Raw genomic sequence first — 15,118 nt, forward strand, 5'->3', positions numbered from 1 at the left:
AATATTAATAAAACAGTCTGAACACTTTAGATCCTCCAACGTACGGGCAACTGGCCTCTAGTGGTTCTAGTAGACCTACGGAGCTGACTGACCGGTCCTGAGCTACAGGGTGTAGGAGCTGTTAAAGGTAAGCTGGGCAGCTGTCTACGGACTCTTTGGCTCACTAGGGGCACGGCAGGCTCACTATAAGCAGAGGGTCGATTCTCCTGGTCTGCTTGTGTGGGGTCTTCTGCCTCCTGGACCGGCTGCTCTTCCAGCTCTACCTGTTTTTCCGTAGGCACTTGGGATGCTGGCTGGAGGAAGGTGAGGACGGGTACCACAACAGCGCCATTTACTTGTGTCCAAGATCGGGGGAAGTCTCCGAGTACAGTACTGACCATCTCTTCCCTTTCCTCTGCGGGTCGAGGGTTTTCTTGATCTTCTTCAGGGTTTCGTAGCTGCTCGGGACACTTCTTCAGGTGATCTCGGGAGACAATGGCTGTGGTTTCTCCTCCATCCTTACTGATTGTGCAGACTTTCGGGTTTTCATGGCTTGATGGCAGTACGGTGTACGGGTCCTTTTCCCACTGGTCGTCCAACTTGTGGAGCCGTCTTTTCCTCTTCAAGACCTGCTCTCCAGGTACCAGGGGAACAGCGGGAGCATACTGGTTGTAAGTCTTCTCCTGTCTTTCTCTTGCTTGACGGAGACTTCACTCAACGCTCTCCTGTACTTTCCGGTACTGCTGCCTCTCTGTGTCCCAGTCTGCTTCTGGTGAAGTGTCCTCGGGTGTCAGGACTCCCATATCCAGATCAACAGGCAGCTTACCAGGTCTTGCTCTCATTAGGTAAGCCGGGGTACAGTTGGTAGAACCTACAGGGATGTGGTTGTATAGGTCCACCAGATCAGGCAGTTTCTCAGGCCACAGACTGCGTTCTTCCAGGGGCAATGTTTTCAGAAGGTCTATCACCACCTGGTTCATCTTCTCGCAGAGTCCATTGGTTTGCGGATGATAGGGTGTTGTTCTTATCTTCCGGCAGCCATACAGAGTGCAGAACTCCTGGAAGACTTCCGCTTCAAAGGCAGGTCCTTGGTCCGTCAGCACCTGCTCTGGGTATCCGTGTGGACGGCAGAAGTGCTGCTGGAAGGCTCTAGCTGCTGTTTGAGCCGTTAAGTCCTTGACGGGGACTACAACCAAGAACCGGGAGTAGTGATCCACGATGGTTAACGCATAGACGTAGCCACTTCTGCTGGGGGTCAGTTTTACATGGTCCAAGGCTACCAGTTCCAACGGCTGCCTGGTGACGATGGACTGCAGGGGAGTCTTCTGGCTGGCACGGTCCTTCCTTCTTAGGTTGCATGGGCCACAGTCTCTGCACCACCTCTCGATGGTCCCTCTCATGCCTACCCAGTGGAACCGCCCGCGCAGCAGGAACTCCAGCTTCTTCCATCCGAAGTGCCCAGCTCCGTCGAGGTATGCCTCCAGTACCATTGCCGCGTCTCTTCTTGGCACCACTACTTGCCAGACCAGTTCATGCGTCCGGGAGTTAACCATTCTGCGGCACAACTTCCCCTTGTAAAGGAACAGTCGACTCTTCTCAGCCCACAGTTGCTTGGTCTCCTCCGGAGCGTCTGGGTCAAGGCGGGCATCTGGCTGAGTCAGCATCTCCTTCACCAGTCGGACGGCGGGGTCACTGTCTTGCGTTTCTGCCCAGTTGTAATGAGGTAAGGGGTTGAACGTAGCGGATTGCTTACCCCTTACACGGTGGGAATACTGGGTAGTCCCATGACGGTGAAACGCGGGGAGTTCAACTTCTTCCAGTTCCTCTGGATCTTCCCCTACGTCCGGTAGGTTTGGCATTCTGGACAAGGCATCCGCGTTGGTATTGGAGCGTCCTGCCCGATATTTGATCGTGAACTCATAGTTGGACAGGCGGGCCATCCATCTCTGCTCCAGGGCACCGAGTCTTGCAGTGTCCAGGTGTGTCAACGGGTTGTTATACTTGTACACGGTGAACCGCGAAGAGGCGAGGTAGTGCTTAAAGCGTTCGATGACTGCCCACACCACTGCCAGGAACTCTAGCTTAAATGAGCTGTAATTCTCAGGGTTTCTTTCGGTGGGTCGCAGTTTTCGGCTGGCGTAAGCAATTACCCGTTCTCTCCCCTGCTGGATCTGGGACAGTACGGCTCCTAGCCCGATGTTACTTGCGTCGGTGTAGAGGATAAAGGGCTGGCTGTAATCAGGGTACGCCAGGATTTCATCCCCCGTGATGGCCATCTTCAGCTGGCGGAAGGACTCTTCTTCCAGCTTCTCCCATCTGAAGGGCGGCTTCTGGTTCTTGGCCTTCCTGGACTGGCCTATCAGGAGGTCCTGCATAGGAGCTGCCTTTTTGGTGAAACCGGGAATGAACCTTCGGTAGTAGCCTACCAACCCGAGGAACTGCCGCACTTCCTTTACGCTGGAGGGTCTTGGCCATTCCTTAATCGCGGTGATCTTATCAGGGTCGGGGGCCTCTCCGTCAGCACTCACCACGTGTCCCAGGTACTGCACTTTTGGTTTTAGCAGGTGACACTTCGACGGTTTCACCTTCAGACCGTAGTTTGCCAGGGCTTCAAACACCTCCGCCAGGTGTTTCAGGTGGTCCTCGTAGGTTTTGGAATAAACTATAACATCGTTCAGGTACAGCAGGACCGTCTCAAAGTTCCGGTGTCCCAGACAGCATTCCATCAATCGTTGGAAGGTTCCTGGTGCGTTGCAGAGTCCGAACGGCATGCAGGTAAACTCGCTAAGTCCCATCGGGGTGGTGAATGCGGTCTTCTCCCGGTCCGCCTCTGCTACAGGAACCTGCCAGTACCCGCTAGTGAGATCCAAAGTGGAGAAGAAGTTAGCAGATTTTAAAGCAGCCAAAGACTCCTCTATCCTTGGTAAGGGGTACGCATCTTTGTGTGTGATACGGTTGATTTTCCGGTAATCTACACACATTCTCATAGTGTTGTCTTTCTTTTTAACCAAGACTAGTGGAGCTGCCCAGGGGCTACAGCTATCCCTGATTACCCCAGCCTCCTTCATGTCTCTAAGCATCCCCTTGGCGTGTTGGTAGTGTGCAGGGGGTACGGGTCGGTATCTCTCCTTTATGGGAGGATGGTTTCCCGTGGGGATGTGGTGTTCTACCCCCTTTACTCGCCCGAAGTCTAGCGGGTGTTTACTAAACACTCTCTCGTATTCCTGGAGCACCCGGTAGACTCCCTGCTTTTGGTGAGCGGGTGTGGAGTCAGTACCCAAATGCAGTTGCTGACACCAGTCCTCCATTTGTTGTTTAGAGCCGTTACCTTCCTCTGGATGAGATGGAGGCAAGGGTTCCACGGACTGTACAGAATTTTGGTTGATGGTATACAATTTGGCTAGCGTAGCATACCGGGGCAGGTACACTTCCCTCTTCCCGATATTTATTATGCGAACAGGCACCCTCCCATGGCGTACATCAACCACCCCCCGTGCCGTCAAAATGGTGGGCCTACTATCTGAGTAGACTGGTTCTACCATTGCCTGGTAATCTCTACCTCTCAGACCAATAGCTGCCCGGCACCAAATCATCATTTCACTTTTCGGGGGCATGGCAATAGGGAAAGGGTCACACATTCTCACGCTACCAATCTCACCACCGGAGAGTTCCACCTGTTGCCGTCGCATCAGTGCCCGGATCTCTTTTTGGAGCACTCGCTGCTGGCCGGAGCTGGCGTTCTTGGCAACCTGCTGTAAAATAAGAATCACCTCTGCAAGACAATTTTCAATCACATTAGTTCCTAGAGTTATCTTTGGGTGACTCTCGCGCTTGTCAATGTCCACAATGATCAGTCCCTGTGCTGTCAGTTTGACTTTACCGATTTTAATGGTCACCTCTTTAAATCCGATCTGTGGCACGGGCTGACCATTGCTGGCGATGATACTCAAGTCGTCGTCTGGGTAGCGGGTTATATCCGAGTCATTCCAGTACTGCTTGAAGAGCACGTACGGGATGGTGGTGACCTGTGACCCGGTGTCAAGTAGGGCACTCATAGGAATGCCATCCAGTACTACTGGCAAGACTGGACATCCTCCCACGTATTTGTCACGCCAGTTCGATGCGCCTGGTGATCTTATTCCTAGGGGTTGGCCCTCTACCCCAGGTTGTGCCAGTTTTAAAGGACAGTACCTTGCCATATGTCCGGGTTGATTGCAGCGGCGGCAGATGGGTTGTCCGTCCTCGTTGTATCGGTCGCTGGGTCTTCCTCTGGCCGGTGGGGTCCTCCTTGGTCGGCGCCACGGGATATCCTCCGGTCCGGATGCCAGCTGGATCTTCGCTGGAGTAGAAACCTGTAAAGACTGCACAGTTCGGGTTAGCGCGGCAACGCTTTTAGTTAGTTCTTGGACCTGATGGTGCAGGTCTGTAGCCGGGTCATTGTTTAAAGCCTGCGCATCAGCTCCCACAGGCCCTGCCGACAAGGGCGCCGTCTCCTGGTGGTAAATGGTAGCAGGGCGTTTGTGGGTCACAGCGCCACCTGGTGCCGGTTCTCGGAGCACCCGGATGGCTCTGTCCTTGAACTGTGCAAAGTCCAGATGAGGGTCCTGTAAGGCCATTGCTCGCAACTGGGTTCGGTGGGCATTGCAATGTAGACCCTCTATAAATTGTTCAGTCAACAACTTGTCTTCGTTTCCCACGCCGTCAGGGTCGGCCTGCTTAATGGCTCTCAGGGCCTCTTGTAGGTTTAGTGCATAGTCCCTTATAGTCTCATGTGCTCGCTGCTTGCACCCGTAGAATCTAAGCTTGATCTCGGCTGAGGTACGGGTATCAAAGGTGTCCTTTAGCCGGGCTAGTATCTCTGCGACAGTCCTCCTCCTCCCAAGTGGCCAGGACTTTACCTCCCTTTGGGCTGCCCCTGTTAATTGAGCCACCAGGATGCTCACTTTTTGCTCTTCTGTGAGGGGGTACACCTGGAAGAGGCTATCCAGCCTTTCTCTGAAGTCATTTAGGGTATGGGACTCCCCTGAGTACCGGGGTAGCCAGGCTGCCCCCGGGATGTAGGGCATGGTGAAAGGCATGACCGCAGCAGCGGTGTTGCTGGCGGTGGCTGCAGCAGTGAAGCTCTCCTCCGTACCCGACATCCTCCTCCCCCCTAGTGGACCGTGGCCTACCTTGCGATGATCCTCTTCCGTAGGCCGCGGCTCCGCAGTGGATCGTCAGGGTTGAGGACCTTCCGTCGCGCTCTTGTGACGTCGGCGTCTGCTGGGCTCCTTCCAGGACCTTACGCAACGTCCGGACGTGAGGCGGGGCTTCAGTTCTCGCGCGCTTTCGGAGTCCACGCCCCCTCTTCTTCTCGCGCGGCGTCCTCGCGATGGCGTCCAACGGCGGGAAAACTCCACGGATGGCGGGAAGAAGGCAAAAGATGGCATCGGATGGCGGGAAAACTCCACGGATGGCGGGAAGAAGGCAAAAGATGGCGTCGGATGGCGGAAATCTTCACCACAGGTAAGTTTAACAGTGTTTTTCAGGCACGCAGTACCCGGTGGTTGCGGGCACGAAATCCTGCCGACTACGCCAAAAGTTGACGCGCCCCCTGGGCCATGTTTGGGGAATACCCGGAGCCGGATCTGTTGGGGGTGGTAGTCCTCGTGGCGGTGACCCGGTCCGTGCCCAGGGTGTCAAACTAAGTGGCGATGTTTTTAGTGGCAGATGTGATATTGTTCGACTACGCCACCCGTTGAATGCGGTTACGAAACCGCCGCTGCAGGGCAGACCGCTGAGGCCGGTGGTACAGTTGTGCAGCATGGGTAGTATAACCCCCAACGGGAGGGGTATGGTCTCAGGGCAGCGCACGTGAATGATGGGGATGGTAGAATTGCACGCAGGCACCAGGAACCACTCAGAGATGGTGCGGTGTAGTTCAGGGTCTTTACTGGTGACAAAGATAGACCCTCCCGGGAGTACTGGCTAGCGGTCGGGGTCTGGTCAGTCCGTGAGCAGACAGGATCTCCCCTGGCCAGGCGGAGTTGTAGGCCTCCCCAACTAACTGTACTCTTCTTGGCTACCTTGCTAGAAGCGGGTAAAAGTAGCCCACGTCCCTGAGTGTACCGTGTGGTGCTCACCCGTATGGCCGGTGACTCGGGGCCTTCTGGTAGCCTCCGCTCCACGACGGCGGTGCTGGTCCCTTGCGTGTGACCGTGCCTTCGGGTTTCTTGGCCAGAGGACCTGAAATCCCCTGCCGGTCGGTTTCTGCCGCTGGGTATGGAACAGTCCCCACAGCCTCGGACTCCGTGTCCGGTGAGATCTCTTCAGTCCGGACGAGCTCTACAGCTTCCAGTCCCGGACTCCTTTTATCACTGCTCCCACAGAGCTCCTGTTCTTATTTTCCCTGTAACTGATCCACACCAGACCAGACTGTGTCTCTGTCTCTGTCTGTGTTCTTTTCTAACCCCACCTCAGCCCCAGTTTATATAGGGGAAGTTCTTCCCCTCCCAGGACTGGGCAGGAGGTGTGGCATGCTTAGGATTCCTGACCAGGAGACCTCCCACCTGCTCACAGACGTAATATTGCTATTACTGTGGTAACCAGAACCCTGGGGTGCCACACTTCCTTTTCCCTTGCTGTCTCTGGAAGGATCATGTTTCTCATGCTGAACAGCAGAGCTGTGTCTTCAGTTGCAAAGTTGTGTTCTGCGTAATTGCACCACTACTTTTTACTCACCAACACATGGGACAATTGAGCCCTACTACCAAGAACTCTCAGGAATGGCCACTTTTGGAGAATGGATTAGCTTTGTGGCGCCCCTGAGGGTTCAGTCGCCACAGGGATACTGCATCTCAGAACGAGGTGTGGTATCTCCTCTCCCTGGTAAGGATGGAGTACTACACAGGACCCCAACCACACACTCAACATTACACCACTCCAGTTCTGAAGGGGGCCTAAAGCACCATAGTGCTGCCCCGGGCCTGAATGGAGGAGTTGGCAGGAACCAAAGTTAGGGGGAACCACGTAGTGAGTGAGGGCAGAGGAAGCATTTACTTAAGCACTTAATTAGAATTCTATATAACTGTAGGCCATTTTAATAACATGGTCTTTGGTCGTGGGTCTTTGGGACGGCAAGTCAGCACAAAGCTGCAGCCGGCTGAGGGGTCCACGGTTCCCGGTCTCAGGCCTCGAGACGGGGGGTCGGGGCAGAGTTATAACCGGCTCTGTCCCCGGTCAGGGTCCAACCAAGAAGGCCCAAGAGGGGAGCAGAGGAGATAGGCTCCACAGGCGAAAGGATCTCAGGGGGTGCGGACGGAGCGGAGTCGCCACCTGCATACCTTATTCTGGCCCTGCCAGAGAGACCCTGCCGCAAGAGGGGGTACCGGTCCCCTATTATCTGACTTTGCACTTCACGTCTCTGTCGGAAAAGTCCAGAGGCTTATGTGGATCCCAGGGGGATACGGACGGAGCGGAGTCGCCACCTGTATGCCCTAATCTGAGTTTATCCAGAGGGACCCGGCCTTACGCCACGTTCTCACCACAAGTCACCAAAACAGGGCACCCAGTCGGTCCGGGAACTACACGTAACCTACAAGGGACATCGCAGTACCCGTACGGGACTCAGTGGGGGACACAAGGCGGGAGAAGTTGAACAAGAGAGGAACACAATAGAGCGGGGGTCCTATCAAGCGCTCCTGAACTACCTGGAGTGTGCTGAACCCCACCCTGGCGGCCGCAGCTTGCTGTGTGACAGCAGAGAGAAGCTCTGAGCTGAGAAAACACTACCGTGAGTAAAGACTTGGATGACTTCAACTACTGCCTCTGTCTGTTCTTTCCTCCGCGGCTCTGCACCCGCCAACGCTCTACTCTGTATCCCTCTCTACGCTGCCCTGAGGCCCCGCTCCACCTGTGGGGAGCCGCGCCAACTAAGCTGCCTGAACACCGGCCTCAGAGGACTGTGGCAGCGCTGGTGATCCTCACCAGACACCACGGGTGGCGTCACGAACATTCCCCTATCCCATACAACTTTCCCCCTTTTCCTTCTTTTAAGAGTGACCCCAGGGTACGGGCCCGGGAGCCGGCCACCGCGACAGCCCCCAAAACCAACAACAAGGACCGGGCGCCGAGTCGTCCCCATCCCCCCTGGGCGCCTCAGCTTCAGCCACCTCTTTTGTGGTTGAACCTGCAGGACTGTCATAGCAAAACAGGGACTGTTGGCAAGTATCTTTTTAATAGAAAGGCAGCCGGGTGGCTGTAAATAGAGACAAAGGGCCAGATTCATCAAGGCGTTCTTCATGCCGTTTTGATGAGGGGGTGTGCTGGAGGCAGACACTTTTGATTCATGAAGGGGTGCAAGCCTCTACATGAATCTGGAGTGTCTGACGAGTGGCATGCGCCTCCATGAGCCATGCCAGAAATCTTACTCCAGTCAGGTACTGGAGTGAGGTTTCTGCCATAAGTAACGCCCACAGCTCGTCATGAATTAGATAAGCTGTTGCGTGATGCCTTGTCCTTCCCTATGTTCACCCATTTTGTTGGAGCTGTTGAAATTGGCACGAGAACACCAAAAGTCGTAAAATTTCGGCACAACTCCGATTAGTGCCTAAATTTTGCAATTTTTCAAAGCTTTTACACCAGAATTCTGGCATAAAAGCCTTTGATGACTCAGGCCAATATCTTTAAGAGGGGAAAGTAGACATGGAAATCCATTGCATAGTAATCCAGTCTACAGCAGGTCCTGGCAGCATCAAAACAGAAGGGCTGTACCGACATGGAAAAATTAAAGGAGTTTCCAGTTTTGGAAAACCCCTGGATCACGGACGCAGTTTGTTTTTAAAAAAAAAATTACTTTTTTTCTTACCCTCTAAGTTTCCTCCACCGCTTGTTGTCTGCAGTGCTGACATCACACTGACAGCGCTGCAGACAATAACTGAGCTCAGCGGTTCGGCACGAGTTGATGGCACAAGCTGTAGAGCTCTTTGATTGGCTGCAGTGCTGTCAGTGTGATGTCAGCACTGCAGACAATAACAGAGACAGAGATCACCCAGGTGAGTTACTTAAGCACATGGTAATGACCACAAAAAGGAAATTCTTCTGAGCCGGTTGGTGTTGAGTGGTGTCCAAACGCATATAAGATTTTTCTGTGGTTTTCAAAGGCTCCAAAAGCACTTTAAGACTTCTGAGCATGATATTTTCTTGTTTTGAAAAAGGAGAGACCATGACACGTAGCTTTGTCACCGGTATTAGTGCCCAATTGTCACGGCGCTGCTGGAAACATGGCAGAAGTATCTGGCCCGTTGCAGAATGTCAGGCAGCTGGGGGAATCTCACAGCACTTAAGCAGTACTTCATCTGACTCCTACTGAGATTGTTGAAGTTGTGATATTAAATAAAGCCGAGGAATATGTTGGCTATATCGGCATCTTCCTGTTTACGCATGAAAAGTGCTCTACCCTACCGTCGGCTTATATTACTGACTTGATCTGTAAATTCATTGAATTCTGTCTGAAAACACCTAGAAATCTGAAGGTAAAATTGCATGACGTGATTCGGTTTTATTTTTGCACAGTGAATGATAAAGGATAGGGGTTAGGAGAAAGGTGACAGATACGCAGGGAAGATGAACAACAAGCTGTTTACAGCAACAAAAAAAACAAAAAACCAGGTTACTTGTGAGGGAGGGAGTGCGAAGTACTAGTGGAAGAGAGGTGCAGCAGGAACGTCCTAACATGGGCACCATCTATCCACCATCTATCCACCTGGGGCTGCCCTCACTGGTGCATGTGTGTGCAGCGGCTGCTGGGAACGAGACGCCTTCTGAGATAAACCAGTTCTTACTGCAGCAATGTTTAAAACCAGGTAGGAGGATGTCCGCTTTAGGACCCAGCAACATCCTTGTGTCCCTGGTCTCTGGAGGGAAGGCAGCACATCTATCCAGACTAATCTTCAAATGACACTTGCAGCTCAGAGAGAGCAGCGCATGTGACAGTAAATTAATTCATTGCGTTGGCATGCAACGTGCTACCCATACTTTTATTATTATTATTATTATTATTATTAAAAAAAGAAAATCACATCCCCCCACTCCAAATGACCATCATGCCTCGCCTCTCCTACCTCTGCTCTGAAGCCATGTTTTCTCCTGAATGCTGCATCTACATCCAGCAATAATGCCTTTCCTCTGGAGTGACAGCCTCGCAGCGCCCTCAGCGTCGCTGCGCTAGATGAATATGGTCTCACTACGCCCCGTCGCCTCTTTTGCTCCTATTTTATGACACACCAGAATATTTTGGATGGGGCTCAGTTTATTCTTTATTCTGTCCCACCTCAATTCTGCCTCCTGCTCCTGATTTTTTATAGGATGCACAGCTCGGGATCAGATCTGCGCAGCCGGCTCCTCCCAGCTCTTTCCTCATTCATCCCATCTCCCATCCCCCTCCACAACCCCTCTCTCTCCATCTCTCTCTCTCCCTCTCTCTCTTTTTCCTGCTCCAGTCATCATCTTGTCTGCATAAGTACAAGGAGGAAAATAGCCAGCACGTTCAATAACCACTGCCTTTTTTTAATGCTTGGGATCTTTAGAAAGGAAGGTTGTTTTGTGTCTGAGTATGACAAGGACTGCTGACAATCCAAGATTACAGTACAGCCGGCGGCAGCAGCAGCAGCACCAGCATGTTAGCAGCACCCAGAGGTACCTACCTCGGATAATAACTGCTTGTGGATACCTATTCCCTGCCGGAGAGGCACACTGACAGAAGGCAAGTAATTGCACTCTTGTAATATTTACTATTTTACCCATCATTGACACAACACTGTCATAAAACTAAGCCGCAATCATACAAACGATATAAAACAAAGATTTACAAACACAGAAAGAGATAGAAAAAACAGAGAGAGGGAGAGAGACAATAAAGAGAGAGAGAGAAAGAGCTTCTGCAGATTCCTCAACTACACGTCTAACACACGCATGTATGTACGTGCACAGTCAATCCACCGCACAGACACCTGCAGGTAAATGGTTAACACCTGGGACAAGATGCACACAGTCACATTTGTCATGTACAAGTACGACTGGCTATAGACTTTTAGTCACCGGGTGTTCTGTTAAACGCTGCCATCTGATTACATACAGCTCACGTAAGCACCAGCTTGATTATATATTCAGACGCGGATACACGTGTACACACATTAAAACATCCCTTTTTTTTTTTGGAATCCAAAGGAATGAACCTAAGGATGAACGTGCGGGCAACCAAGAAATTGAACGTGCCCACACTGCCCCCAGAAGACAGGCACCCATTAGAGCAGGACGCGCCAAGCTTCATGTTTTATTCATTTCATATCGATTACCTGTTCGCTAGGTAGAGCTAACCTATTCCATAGTGATGTACAGAGATTGCGCTTGACCTTACACTCTCGTCTTCACTCATACAAGGCCAATGTCGTAAGAAACCAATTAACCTAAGCATATATATATATATATATTTTTGGAGTGTGGGAGGAAACCAGAGTACCATGAATAAACCCAACGCCAACGAGGGGAGAACATGTAAACTCTATGCAGATGTTGCTCTGGTTCGATTTGAGCACATGAGCCCCCCCCCCCCAGTGCAGTAAGGCAGCAGCAGTGCTCACCCCGGAGCCACATGTAATAACACATGCTTCTGGATAGAGGGGGGAAAGCAACTCCTTCATTTTTTTGTATATCTGCTCTGAAACCTATGTAGACAACCGATATGAAGATCTGTAGATGTTGCAGCCTGAATGTTTCCTTCTGGAGCTGTCTCAGGTTCTGCAACAGTGCTCTCTGGGCTCTGGTGAGAAAACGTGCTCTCAGCTGTTATGTAAATCCGGTGAAGACTGGGCGCATTTATATTAGTCTAGGGGCGGATTTTCAATGTTGGCTAGTGAGATGGGCCTGGACCTTCTGTCTGTAATATGGGACGTGACCTCTGCTGACAACCCTCAGCACTACTTTAGCTTTTTCTACATGCAAGGCGTTGAGTTAGAGGATATTCTTTATAGTGTATTTCCTTTGTGCATCTTAATAAATGAAAGGAATAGATAGGATATTTTCATATTTATAGGTATTAAATAAATTATTATTGATATTACCTTACAACACATTATCGATCGCTGCTTCATTTTGCAGAAAACTCAAACCGTAAATTTGTGATAATGCATGAATTAGGAAAGGAAAAGGTTAAAAAAAAAAAAAAAAGACATGAAAATTAAGGTTTGGGTGAAAAGTGGTTAAAATGTGTGAAATGAAGCAACGCATGCATTATTATTACTGCTCGCCCATTGGCTCCTGCATTGCCTCTAATGGTTCCAGCAGGAGATTATTTCCAGTGCTTTTTCTTGCAGGCTCCTCCTATGTAAGTTTATCCCAGTCTGCAAACATTTCCATTTGTTTGACTGCACATTATGTTGTTGTCATAGGTATTATACTAGTGATTAGTAAGCAAATGCATAAACATAATATGTATGTTATGGGCATGTTCACATTGCTATCTGTATCTTCTGTGGATGTGCAGCAAATCCAAGCGAACACACTGAAAAAGAAGCACAATGCTTTACTGTCTTGACTTTGCAGAAATAAAGTAGCGTGCTAGCATTTCCGCCACTGATTTTTTTATTTTTTATCTGTAGTGCAGACAAAAATCCATTGTGGGGGTTTTCTATAGCCACAAAGCCCCCAATCTCATGAATGCTATATGGATTGTCTATTGGGCACAGAATCTGACCCATGGGAATTGACCCTTACAGCATACATTATAGTAAAGCATGTCATTAAAGCAGAAGATATCATCATTGTTTTTAATATGTTAAATATTAATTTCATAGATTATACTTTGTACTGCGATACTGTCTGTGGCACATATATTAATATTTGTAATGGCTGTTATATGACAAAATACATATATATATATAATTTATGGGAATAGATAATTTTAGAGGTTCTCGGTGATAGTTTGTTGTGGGGGGTCTTCTCTGATCTCCAAATCTAGACATAACCTATATGCTCTGTGCAAGATCTAATTGTATAGATATACTGCATTAAATATTGTGTTCCTCATGGCTACCGGTGCCCCAGATACTTGGTATGGATGTCTTTATTTTCCTTTGTTTTTGGCACTGAGGTGGATGTAGACGTGAGGCGTGCTGAAGTCATCTCCACGGCTAAGAATTATTAATTGTCCAACGTCCTGGATATCATTTAGTGAGACTGCCGGCCGAAAACAACAAAGCAATCACTCCAAATGAATTGGTAGTCAACTCGGCATAGCAAATGTTATTGGGTGTATTGACCCATGCATGAAATATATATATCAATAAAAACAAGGTCAAAGTGAATAAGTAGTATAACAAATATATATGTCCTCTGGCCGACCGGCCAACATCAATCTCTGCTAAAAGTCTAGATCCAGGGCGCAGTTGGGGATGAGATTGTGGCTTTCTGTGACTACTTTAGAATTATTTGCATGTCCTTTTATTCTTCGAGCTCTTTTCTTTTCCGTTACCAGCGGTGTATACTGCCTCCTTGTGAGCAGTAGGTTGAGGAACTTGTGTTTCCTTACAATAGATTTTTCAGTAAGACATCTCTGGATTTCAGTCTGATCTGCTCGTGGCCGTAGTAAATGATGAGCGTTTTCCTCCTGGTTCCCTTCTGCTTCCTTTCCGTCCTTTGCATCCTCCGTGTTGTTGTTTTCTGTACAAAGGTTTTCTCTGAGTCTTTTGTTCACTTGAACATTCTGTATTGTATCAGCAGTTTTTTTTCAGGATGGGTTTTACTCAGAAAATTGCATGTTTAGTCTCTTGTCTCTTCTTCAAAGAGGACATCATTATCATCGAGAATCTGTAGCAGTCTGCGCCAGCTTGCATCATTTAGGTTTCTTTATACAGACTTTTTTTTTTATTTTTGTTGTTAATGCTGCTAACATTGTATCATTTATTATTCCTAAATCTAATTTAGAATTGCAGATTTGCCAATTTCCAAAATTACTCTATCCTTAAACCCTTTCTTTTTCCATCACTAATTTTTCTCATATTTGATAAAACACTTATATTACAAGTTAAAAAAGTTCTTTTTTTTAGACGGAGGATGTGAGAAAAAAATATCTTTTTTTTTAACTGTAAAATTAGTAGGACTAAATATTTCATATTTGTATATATGGCATAACTCGGATGACTGGAATGGATAAAATGTAATTCCTGTGTTAATACATAACTAAGACTATGTATACTTTTACATAAAACTAACACGAGAGCCCAACCTAGAAGACTCAGGAATGGAAAATCACCACTTGACCTTTTTTTTAGTATTTGATCCATGATAATTCACTCTGCCACAATATTAATTCCTTTCGAATGTGGATCATCTGCCTGTTCATTGAAGTAAGTAATGTACAAGAATGAAAAAAAAAAACCCCATAAAGAATAGAGGAGACTGAAGGTCATCATCTATGGGAGGCATCGTTCTTATGACCACCGCTTCACTTATGTCTACGTAGTGATGTTGGAGTGTATATGTATTGGACCTGATAAGTCAGCAAAAATATTCCAAATGCATCTGTTCTACTACATAAAGTCATAAAGTAACATCTGCAGTAAACAAATGCTTACAGGCCATAGCCGAAACTGTCATTTTTATTGATTTTTAGGTGTGATTTCTATGCAGCAACTTGGCATGGTCTGTTTTTTTTTCACAAGGAATGTCACTTTGAACTCTGAACAATTTGAAGACGCTCACAAGAATATATTTAGAGCGAAAAAAATGGTCACGCAATTCCTTGACGTTCCTAGCTCTGTACCTTTGCCCTGTTCTTGGTTATGTATCTGTGCTCCTTCTGGTTGCTGACTTATGATACACACACTTTGGCCATACATGACTTTCTCCTCTATTCTCTAGCACTGATCCCATCTGACCTTTGGTTTGACCTTGGTATTGTCCTCACTTCAATCTGCTGATTCCTATAAGACAAACCCGTGGACCTTGGGCGCTCAATGGATTAATTACTTGTAATATTGTCTTTTGAGAACCAGTAGAGCTTAATCTTACCACAAGACAAGGGGCTTATAAAACTTGGTGTTTCTGTGTTTTTAAACCAAAACTCTGAGGATCGAAGCCTGGAGAAGAATGGATTTTGTATCTG

The 15,118-nt window shown here is 48.7% G+C and overlaps 1 protein-coding gene across 2 annotated transcripts in view; it reads left to right on the forward strand.

Annotated features, from left to right (window-relative positions):
* Window positions 1-10,360: 10,360 nt before the first annotated feature.
* Window positions 10,361-15,118, forward strand: part of BRINP1 (BMP/retinoic acid inducible neural specific 1) — a 295,700-nt gene continuing 290,942 nt past the window's right edge. For both annotated transcript variants that reach the window (XR_012247410.1, XM_073639712.1), the window contains exon 1: window positions 10,361-10,720. The gene's annotated coding sequence lies outside the window, so the exon portion shown is untranslated. The remainder of the gene's footprint in view (window positions 10,721-15,118) is intronic.

This window comes from Phyllobates terribilis, unplaced genomic scaffold (assembly GCF_046119375.1).
Source record: "Phyllobates terribilis strain yellow unplaced genomic scaffold, ASM4611937v1 Scaffold_7__3_contigs__length_470593459, whole genome shotgun sequence".
In the NCBI taxonomy this organism is placed as follows: Eukaryota; Metazoa; Chordata; class Amphibia; order Anura; family Dendrobatidae; genus Phyllobates; species Phyllobates terribilis.